This window comes from Phymastichus coffea, unplaced genomic scaffold, assembly GCF_024137745.1.
Source record: "Phymastichus coffea isolate CEN01 unplaced genomic scaffold, Cenicafe_Pcof_1.1 PCOF00002, whole genome shotgun sequence".
NCBI classification, from domain to species: Eukaryota; Metazoa; Arthropoda; class Insecta; order Hymenoptera; family Eulophidae; genus Phymastichus; species Phymastichus coffea.
The window spans coordinates 14,284,670-14,295,900 of record NW_026706813.1 but is presented as its reverse complement, the minus strand read 5'-3'; positions in this window follow the sequence as shown (position 1 = coordinate 14,295,900).

The window sequence follows — 11,231 nt, the reverse complement described above, 5'->3', positions numbered from 1 at the left end:
ACGCATACACCTAAATTTCATCAACTCTAGAGCTGGTTAATCTACCATGCTGAAACTCGAAACTCTTAACACCAATTCCCTTAAACCTCGAGCTGGTTACACTGCCATGTCCTAATCTGGAACTTCTACCCCCCAGTTTCATCTACCCTTGAGTTGGATACCCTGCAACGCTGTAATCCGTAATTCCTACATCCGAATTTGAACAACTCTCGAGCTGGTTTCCCATCCACGCTGTAACCCAAAACTCTTAACCCCAATTTCCTTAACCCGTAAGCTTGTTACCCTGCCATGTTCTAATCTGGACTTCAACACCCCAATTTCACCTACCCTCAAGCTGGTTACCCTGCCACGCTGTGACCACAAACCCTTAACCGCAATTTCCTTAACGCTCGAGCTGGTTACCCTGCCATGTTCTAACCCCGAACTCATACACCTAAATTTCATCAACTCTCGAGCTGGTTAATCTGCCATGTAGAACCCGAAACTCTTAACCCCAATTACCTTAATCCGTAAGCTTGTTACCCTGCCATGTTCTAATCTGGAGCTTCTACTACCAAATTTCATCTACCCTTGAGTTGGATACCCTGCAACGCTGTAATCCGTATTTCCTACATCCGAATTTCAACAAACCTCGAGATGGTTACCCTGCCACGCTGTAACCGCAAACTCTTAAAACCAATTTCCTTAACCCGCGAGCTGGATACCCTGTCACGCTGCTAACCCGAACTTCTACAACCCAATTATATCAACCCTCGAGCTGATTACAATGCCATGTTAAAATCCGAAACTCTTAACCCCAATTCTCTTAACCCTTAAGCTTGTTACCCTGCCATGTTCTAATCTGGAACTTCAACACCACAATTTCATCTACCCTCAAGCTAGTTACCCTGCCACGCTGTGACCACAAACTCTTAACCGCAATTTCCTTAACGCTTGAGCTGGTTACACTACTACGCTGTAAAGACAAACTCTCAACCGCAATTTCCTTAACCCTCTAGCTGGTTACCCTGCCGTGTTCTAACTCCGAACTCATACACCTAAATTTCATCAACTCTCGAGCTGGTTAATCTGCCATGCTGAAACTCGAAACTCTTAACCCCAATTTCCGTAACCCTTAAGCTTGTTACCCCGCCATGTTCTAATCTGGAACTTCAACACCCCAATTTCATCTACGCTCAAGCTGGTTACCCTGCCACGCTGTGACCACATACTCTTAACCGCAATTTCCTTAACCCTCGAGCTGGTTACCTTGCCATGTTCTAATCTCGAAATTCTACACCAGAATTTCATCAACACTCGAGCTGGTTACCCTGCCACGCTGTGACCACAAACTCTTAACCGCAATTTCCTCAACCGTCGAGCTGGTTACACTACTACGCTGTAACGACAAACTCTCAACCGCAATTTCCTTAACCCTCTAGCTGGTTACCCTACTACGCTGTAACGACAAACCCTCAACCGCAATTTCCTTAACCCTCTAGCTGGTTACCCTGCCGTGTTCTAACTCCGAACTCATACACCTAAATTTCATCAACTCTCGAGCTGGTTAATCTGCCATGCTGAAACTCGAAACTCTTAACCCCAATTTCCTTAAGCCTTAAGATTGTTACCCTGCCATGTTCTAATTTGGAACTTCAACACCCCAATTTCATCTACCCTCAAGCTGGTTACCCTGCTACGCTGTGACCACAAACTCTTAACCGCAATTTCCTAAACCCTCGAGATGGTTACCCTACTACGCTGTAACGACAAAATCTCAACCGCAATTTCCTTAATCCTCGAGATGGTTACACTGCCATGTTTTAATCAGGAACTTCCACCCCCCAGTTTCATCTAACCTTGAGCTGGATACCCTGCAACGCCGAAATCCGTAATCCCTACATCCGAATTTGAACAACTCTCGAGCTGGTTTCCTAGCCACGCTGTAACCCAAAACTCTTAACCCCAATTTCCTTAACCCGTAAGCTTGTTACACTGCCATGTTCTAATCTGGAGCTTCTACACCCAAATTTCATCTACCCTTGAGCTGGATACCCTGCAACGCTGTAATCCGTATTTCCTACATCCGAATTTCAACAACCCTCGAGCTGGTTACCCTGCCACGCTATGACCAGAAACTCTTAACCGCAATTTCCTTAACCCTCGAGCTGGTTACCTTGCCATGTTCTAATCTCGAAATTCTACACCAGAATTTCTTCAACCCTTAAGCTGGTTACCATGCCACGCTGTGACCCGTAACTCTTACACCACAATTTCCTTAACACTCGAGATAGTTACCCTGCCATGTTCTAATCTCGAAATTCTACAACAGAACTTCATCAACACTCGAGCTGGTTACCCTGCCACGCTATGACCAGAAACTCTTAACCGTAATTTACTTAACCCTCGAGCTGGTTACACTACTACGCTGTAACGACAAACTCTCAACCGCAATTTCCTTAACTCTCAAGCTGGTTACCCTGCCGTGTTCTAACCCCGAACTCATACACCTAAATTTCATCAACTCTCGAGCTGGTTAATCGGCCATGCTGAACCCTAAACTCTTAAACCCAATTTCCTTAACCCGTAAGCTTGTTACCCTGCCATGTTCTAATCTGGAGCTTCTACTCGGCAAATTTCATCTACCCTTGAGCTGGATACCCTGCAACGCCGTAATCCGTATTTCCTACATCCGAATTTCAACAAACCTCGAGATGGTTACCCTGCCACGCTGTAACCGCAAACTCTTAACACCAATTTCCTTAACCCGCGAGCTGGATACCCTGTCACGCTGCTAACCCGAACTTCTACAACTAAATTATATCAACATTCGAGCTGATTACAATGCCATGTTAAAACCCGAAACTCTTAACCCCAATTCTCTTCACCCTTAAGTTTGTTACCCTGCCATGTTCTAATCTGGAACTTCAACACCCCAATTTCATCTACCCTCAAGCTGGTTACCATGCACGCTGTGACCACAAACTCTTAACCGCAATTTCCTTAACACTCGAGATAGTTACCCTGCCATGTTCTAATCTCGAAATTCTACAACAGAACTTCATCAACACTCGAGCTGGTTACCCTGCCACGCTATGACCAGAAACTCTTAACCGTAATTTACTTAACTCTCGAGCTGGTTACACTACTACGCTGTAAGACAAACTCTCAACCGGAATTTCCTTAATCCTCGAGCTGGTTACACTGCCATGTTCTAATCTGGAACTTCTACCCCCCAGTTTCATCTACCTTTGAGTTGGATACCCTGCAACGCCGTAATCCGTATTTCCTACATCCGAATTTCAACAAACCTCGAGATGGTTACCCTGCCACGCTGTAACCGCAAACTCTTAAAACCAATTTCCTTAACCCGCGAGCTGGATACCCTGTCACGCTGCTAACCCGAACTTCTACAACCCAATTATATCAACCCTCGAGCTGATTACAATGCCATGTTAAAACCCGAAACTCTTAACCCCAATTCTCTTAACCCTTAAGCTTGTTACCCTGCCATGTTCTAATCTGGAACTTCAACACCACAATTTCATCTACCCTCAAGCTAGTTACCCTGCCACGCTGTGACCACAAACTCTTAACCGCAATTTCCTTAACGCTTGAGCTGGTTACACTACTACGCTGTAAAGACAAACTCTCAACCGCAATTTCCTTAACCCTCTAGCTGGTTACCCTGCCGTGTTCTAACTCCGAACTCATACACCTAAATTTCATCAACTCTCGAGCTGGTTAATCTGCCATGCTGAAACTCGAAACTCTTAACCCCAATTTCCGTAACCCTTAAGCTTGTTACCCCGCCATGTTCTAATCTGGAACTTCAACACCCCAATTTCATCTACCCTCAAGCTGGTTACCCTGCCACGCTGTGACCACAAACTCTTAACCGCAATTTCCTTAACCCTCGAGCTGGTTACCTTGCCATGTTCTAATCTCGAAATTCTACACCAGAATTTCATCAACACTCGAGCTGGTTACCCTGCCACGCTGTGACCACAAACTCTTAACCGCAATTTCCTCAACCGTCGAGCTGGTTACACTACTACGCTGTAACGACAAACTCTCAACCGCAATTTCCTTAACCCTCTAGCTGGTTACCCTACTACGCTGTAACGACAAACCCTCAACCGCAATTTCCTTAACCCTCTAGCTGGTTACCCTGCCGTGTTCTAACTCCGAACTCATACACCTAAATTTCATCAACTCTCGAGCTGGTTAATCTGCCATGCTGAAACTCGAAACTCTTAACCCCAATTTCCTTAAGCCTTAAGATTGTTACCCTGCCATGTTCTAATTTGAAACTTCAACACCCCAATTTCATCTACCCTCAAGCTGGTTACCCTGCTACGCTGTGACCACAAACTCTTAACCGCAATTTCCTAAACCCTCAAGATGGTTACCCTACTACGCTGTAACGACAAAATCTCAACCGCAATTTCCTTAATCCTCGAGATGGTTACACTGCCATGTTTTAATCAGGAACTTCCACCCCCCAGTTTCATCTAACCTTGAGCTGGATACCCTGCAACGCCGAAATCCGTAATCCCTACATCCGAATTTGAACAACTCTCGAGCTGGTTTCCTAGCCACGCTGTAACCCAAAACTCTTAACCCCAATTTCCTTAACCCGTAAGCTTGTTACACTGCCATGTTCTAATCTGGAGCTTCTACACCCAAATTTCATCTACCCTTGAGCTGGATACCCTGCAACGCTGTAATCCGTATTTCCTACATCCGAATTTCAACAACCCTCGAGCTGGTTACCATGCCACGCTTTGACCCGTAACTCTTACACCACAATTTCCTTAACACTCGAGATAGTTACCCTGCCATGTTCTAATCTCGAAATTCTACAACAGAACTTCATCAACACTCGAGCTGGTTACCCTGCCACGCTATGACCAGAAACTCTTAACCGTAATTTACTTAACCCTCGAGCTGGTTACACTACTACGCTGTAACGACAAACTCTCAACCGCAATTTCCTTAACTCTCAAGCTGGTTACCCTGCCGTGTTCTAACCCCGAACTCATACACCTAAATTTCATCAACTCTCGAGCTGGTTAATCGGCCATGCTGAACCCTAAACTCTTAAACCCAATTTCCTTAACCCGTAAGCTTGTTACCCTGCCATGTTCTAATCTGGAGCTTCTACTCGGCAAATTTCATCTACCCTTGAGCTGGATACCCTGCAACGCTGTAATCCGTATTTCCTACATCCGAAATTCAACAACCCTCGAGCTGGTTACCCTGCCACGCTATGACCAGAAACTCTTAACACCAATTTCCTTAACCCGCGAGCTGGATACCCTGTCACGCTGCTAACCCGAACTTCTACAACACAATTATATCAACCCTCGAGCTGATTACAATGCCATGTTAAAACCCGAAACTCTTAACCCCAATTCTCTTAAACCTTAAGCTTGTTACCCTGCCATATTCTAATCTGGAACTTCAACACCACAATTTCATCTACCCTCAAGCTGGTTACCATGCCACGCTGTGACCACAAACTCTTAACCGCAGTTTCCTTAACACTCGAGATAGTTACCCTGCCATGTTCTAATCGCGAAATTCTACAACAGAACTTCATCAACACTCGAGCTGGTTACCCTGCCACGCTGTAACCGCAAACTCTTAACACCAATTTTCTTAACCCGCGAGCTGGATACACTGTCACGCTGCTAACCCGAACTTCTACAATCCAATTATATCAACCTTCGAGCTGATTACAATGCCATGTTAAAACCCGAAACTCTTAACCCCAATTCTCTTCACCCTTAAGTTTGTTACCCTGCCATGTTCTAATCTGGAACTTCAACACCCCAATTTCATCTACCCTCAAGCTGGTTACCATGCACGCTGTGACCACAAACTCTTAACCGCAATTTCCTTAACACTCGAGATAGTTACCCTGCCATGTTCTAATCTCGAAATTCTACAACAGAACTTCATCAACACTCGAGCTGGTTACCCTGCCACGCTATGACCAGAAACTCTTAACCGTAATTTACTTAACTCTCGAGCTGGTTACACTACTACGCTGTAAGACAAACTCTCAACCGCAATATCCTTAACCCTCTAGCTGGTTACCCTGCCGTGTTCTAACTCCGAACTCATACACCTAAATTTCATCAACTTTCGAGCTCGTTAATCGGCCATGCTGAACCCGAAACTCTTAAACCCAATTTCCTTAACCCGTAAGCTTGTTACCCTGCCATGTTCTAATCTGGAGCTTCTACTCGGCAAATTTCATGTACCCTTGAGTTGGATACCCTGCAACGCTGTGACCACAAACTCTTAACCCTCGAGCTGGTTACACTAGTACGCTGTAACGACAAACTCTCAACCGCAATTTCCTTAACCCTCTAGCTGGTTACCCTACTACGCTGTAACGACAAACCTTCAACCGCAATTTCCTTAAACCTCGAGCTGGTTACCCTGCCGTGTTCTAACCCCGAACTCATACACCTAAATTTCATCAACTCTCGAGCTGGTTAATCTGCCATACTGAAACTCGAAACTCTTAACCCCAATTTCCTTAACCCGTAAGCTTGTTACCCTGCCATGTTATAATCTGGAGCTTCTACACCCAAATTTCATCTACTTTTGAGCTCGATACCCTGCAACGCTGTAATCCGTATTTCCAACATCTGAATTTCAACAACCCTCGAGATGGTTACCCTGCCACTCTGTAACCGCAAACTCTTAACACCAATTGCCTTAACCCACGAGATGGTTACCCTGCCACGCTGTACCCCGTAACTCATACACCTAAATTTCATCAACTCTCGAGCTGGTTAATTTGCCATGCTGAAACCCGAAACTCTTAACCTCAATTTCCTTAACCCTTAAGCTTGTTACCCTGCCATGTTCTAATCTGGAACTTCTACACCCCAATTTCATCTACCCTTGAGCTGGATACCCTGCAACGCTGTAATCCGTAATTCCTACATCCGAATTTGAACAACCCTCAAGCTGGTTGCCCTGCCACGCTGTGACCCGTACCTGTTACACCACAATTTCCTTAACCCTCAAGATGGTTACCCTACTACACTGTAACGACAAACTCTCAACCGCAATTTCCTTAACCCTCTAGCTGGTTACCCTGCCGTGTTCTAACTCCGAACTCATACACCTAAATTTCATCAACTCTCGAGCTGGTTAATCTGCCATGCTGAAACTCGAAACTCTTAACCCCAATTTCCTTAACCCTTAAGGTTGTTACCCTGCCATGTTCTAATCTGGTACTTCAACGCCCCAATTTCATCTACCTTCAAGCTGGTTACCCTGCCACGCTGTGACCACAAACTCTTAACCGCAATTTCCTTAACCCTCGAGCTGGTTACCTTTCCATGTTCTAATCTCGAAATTCTACACCAGAATTTCATCAACACTCGAGCTGGTTACCCTGCCACGCTGTGACCCGTACCTCTTACACCACAATTTCCTTAACCCTCGAGATGGTTACCCTACTACGCTGTAACGACAAACTCTCAACCGCAATTTCCTTAAACCTCGAGCTTGTTACCCTGCCATGTTCTAATCTGGAGCTTCTACACCCAAATTTCATCTACCCTTGAGCTGGATACCCTGCAACACTGTAATCCGTATTTCCTACATCCGAATTTCAACAACCCTCGAGATGGATACCCTGTCACGCTGCTAACCCGAACTTCTACAACCCAATTATATCAACCTTCGAGCTGATTACAATGCCATGTTAAAACTCGAAACTCTTAACCCCAATTCTCTTAACCCTTAAGTTAGTTACCCTGCCATGTTCTAATCTGGAACTTCAACACCCCAATTTCATCTACCCTCAACTTGGTTACCCTGCCACGCTGTGACCACAAACTCTTAACCGCAATTTCCTTAACACTCGAGCTGGTTACCCTGCCGTGTTCTAACCCCGAACTCATACACCTAAATTTCATCAACTCTCGAGCTGGTTAATCTGCCATGCTGAAACTCGAAACTCTTAACCCCAATTTCCTTAACCCGTAAGCTTGTTACCCTGCCATGTTCTAATCTGGAGCTTCTACACCCAAATTTCATCTACTTTTGAGCTCGATACCCTGCAACGCTGTAATCCGTATTTCCAACATCTGAATTTCAACAACCCTCGAGATGGTTACCCTGCCACTCTGTAACCGCAAACTCTTAACACCAATTGCCTTAACCCTCGAGATGGTTACCCTGCCACGCTGTACCCCGTAACTCATACACCTAAATTTCATCAACTCTCGAGCTGGTTAATTTGCCATGCTGAAACCCGAAACTCTTAACCTCAATTTCCTTAACCCTTAAGCTTGTTACCCTGCCATGTTCTAATCTGGAACTTCTACACCCCAATTTCATCTACCCTTGAGCTGGATACCCTGCAACGCTGTAATCCGTAATTCCTACATCCGAATTTGAACAACCCTCAAGCTGGTTGCCCTGCCACGCTGTGACCCGTACCTCTTACACCACAATTTCCTTAACCCTCAAGATGGTTACCCTACTACACTGTAACGACAAACTCTCAACCGCAATTTCCTTAACCCTCTAGCTGGTTACCCTGCCGTGTTCTAACTCCGAACTCATACACCTAAATTTCATCAACTCTCGAGCTGGTTAATCTGCCATGCTGAAACTCGAAACTCTTAACCCCAATTTCCTTAACCCTTAAGCTTGTTACCCTGCCATGTTCTAATCTGGTACTTCAACGCCCCAATTTCATCTACCCTCAAGCTGGTTACCCTGTCACGCTGTGACCACAAACTCTTAACCGCAATTTCCTTAACCCTCGAGCTGGTTACCTTGCCATGTTCTAATCTCGAAATTCTACACCAGAATTTCATCAACACTCGAGCTGGTTACCCTGCCACGCTGTGACTACAAACTCTTAACCGCAATTTCCTCAACCCTCGAGCTGGTTACACTACTACGCTGTAACGACAAACTCTCAACCGCAATTTCCTTAACCCTCTAGCTGGTTACCCTACTACGCTGTAACGACAAACCCTCAACCGCAATGTCCTTAAACCTCGAGCTGGTAACACTGCCATGTTCTAATCTGGAACTTCTACCCCCCAGTTTCATCTACCCTTGAGTTGGATACCCTGCAACGCTGTAATCCGTAATACCTACATCCGAATACGAACAACTCTCGAGCTGGTTTCCCAGCCGCGCTGTAAACCAAAACTCTTAACCCCAATTTCCTTAACCCGTAAGCTTGTTACCCTGCCATGTTCTAATCTGGAGCTTTTACACCCAAATTTCATCTACCCTTGAGCTGGATACCCTGCGACACTGTAATCCGTATTTCCTACATCCGAATTTCAACAACCCTCGAGATGGATACCCTGTCACGCTGCTGACCCGAACTTCTACAACCCAATTATATCAACCTTCGAGCTGATTACAATGCCATGTTAAAACCCGAAACTCTTAACCCCAATTCTCTTAACCCTTAAGTTAGTTACCCTGCAATGTTCTAATCTGGAACTTCAACACCCCAATTTCATCTACCCTCAACTTGGTTACCCTACTACACTGTAACGACAAACTCTCAACCGCAATTTCCTTAACCCTCTAGCTGGTTACCCTGCCGTGTTCTAACTCCGAACTCATACACCTAAATTTCATCAACTCTCGAGCTGGTTAATCTGCCATGCTGAAACTCGAAACTCTTAACCCCAATTTCCTTAACCCTTAAGGTTGTTACCCTGCCATGTTCTGATCTGGAGCTTCTACACCCAAATTTCATCTACTTTTGAGCTCGATACCCTGCAACGCTGTAATCCGTATTTCCAACATCTGAATTTCAACAACCCTCGAGATGGTTACCCTGCCACTCTGTAACCGCAAACTCTTAACACCAATTGCCTTAACCCTCGAGATGGTTACCCTGCCACGCTGTACCCCGTAACTCATACACCTAAATTTCATCAACTCTCGAGCTGGTTAATCTGCCATGCTGAAACTCGAAACTCTTAACCCCAATTTCCTTAACCCTTAAGGTTGTTACCCTGCCATGTTCTAATCTGGTACTTCAACGCCCCAATTTCATCTACCTTCAAGCTGGTTACCCTGCCACGCTGTGACCACAAACTCTTAACCGCAATTTCCTTAACCCTCGAGCTGGTTACCTTTTCATGTTCTAATCTCGAAATTCTACACCAGAATTTCATCAACACTCGAGCTGGTTACCCTGCCACGCTGTGACCCGTACCTCTTACACCACAATTTCCTTAACCCTCGAGATGGTTACCCTACTACGCTGTAACGACAAACTCTCAACCGCAATTTCCTTAAACCTCGAGGTGGTTACACTGCCATGTTCTAATCTCGAACATCTACCCCCTAGTTTAATCTACCCTTGAGTTGGATAACCTGCAACGCTGTAAACCGTAATTCCTACATCCGAATACGAACAACTCTCGAGCTGGTTTCCCAGCCGCGCTGTAAACCAAAACTCTTAACCCCAACTTCCTTAACCCGTAAGCTTGTTACCCTGCCATGTTCTAATCTGGAGCTTCTACACCCAAATTTCATCTACCCTTGAGCTGGATACCCTGCAACACTGTAATCCGTATTTCCTACATCCAAATTTCAACAACCCTCGAGATGGATACCCTGTCACACTGCTAACCCGAACTTCTACAACCCAATTATATCAACCTTCGAGCTGATTACAATGCCATGTTAAAACCCGAAACTCTTAACCCCAATTCTCTTAACCCTTAAGTTAGTTACCCTGCCATGTTCTAATCTGGAACTTCAACACCCCAATTTCATCTACCCTCAACTTGGTTACCCTGCCACGCTGTGACTACAAACTCTTAACCGCAATTTCCTTAACACTCGAGCTGGTTACCCTGCCGTGTTCTAACCCCGAACTCATACACCTAAATTTCATCAACTCTTGAGCTGGTTTCTCCTCCATGCTGAAAATCGAAACTCTTAACCCCAATTTCCTTAACCCTCGAGATGGTTACCCTAATACACTGTAACGACAAACTCTCAACCGCAATTTCCTTTAACCCTCTAGCTGGTTACCCTGCCGTGTTCTAATCTCGAATTCCTACACCCCAATTTCATCTACCCTCAAGCTGGTTACCGTGCCACGCTGTGACCACAAACTCTTAACCGCAATTTCCTTAACCCTCGAGCTGGTTACCTTGCCATGTTCTAATCTCGAAATTCTACACCAGAATTTCATCAACACTCGAGCTGGTTGCCCTGCCACGCTG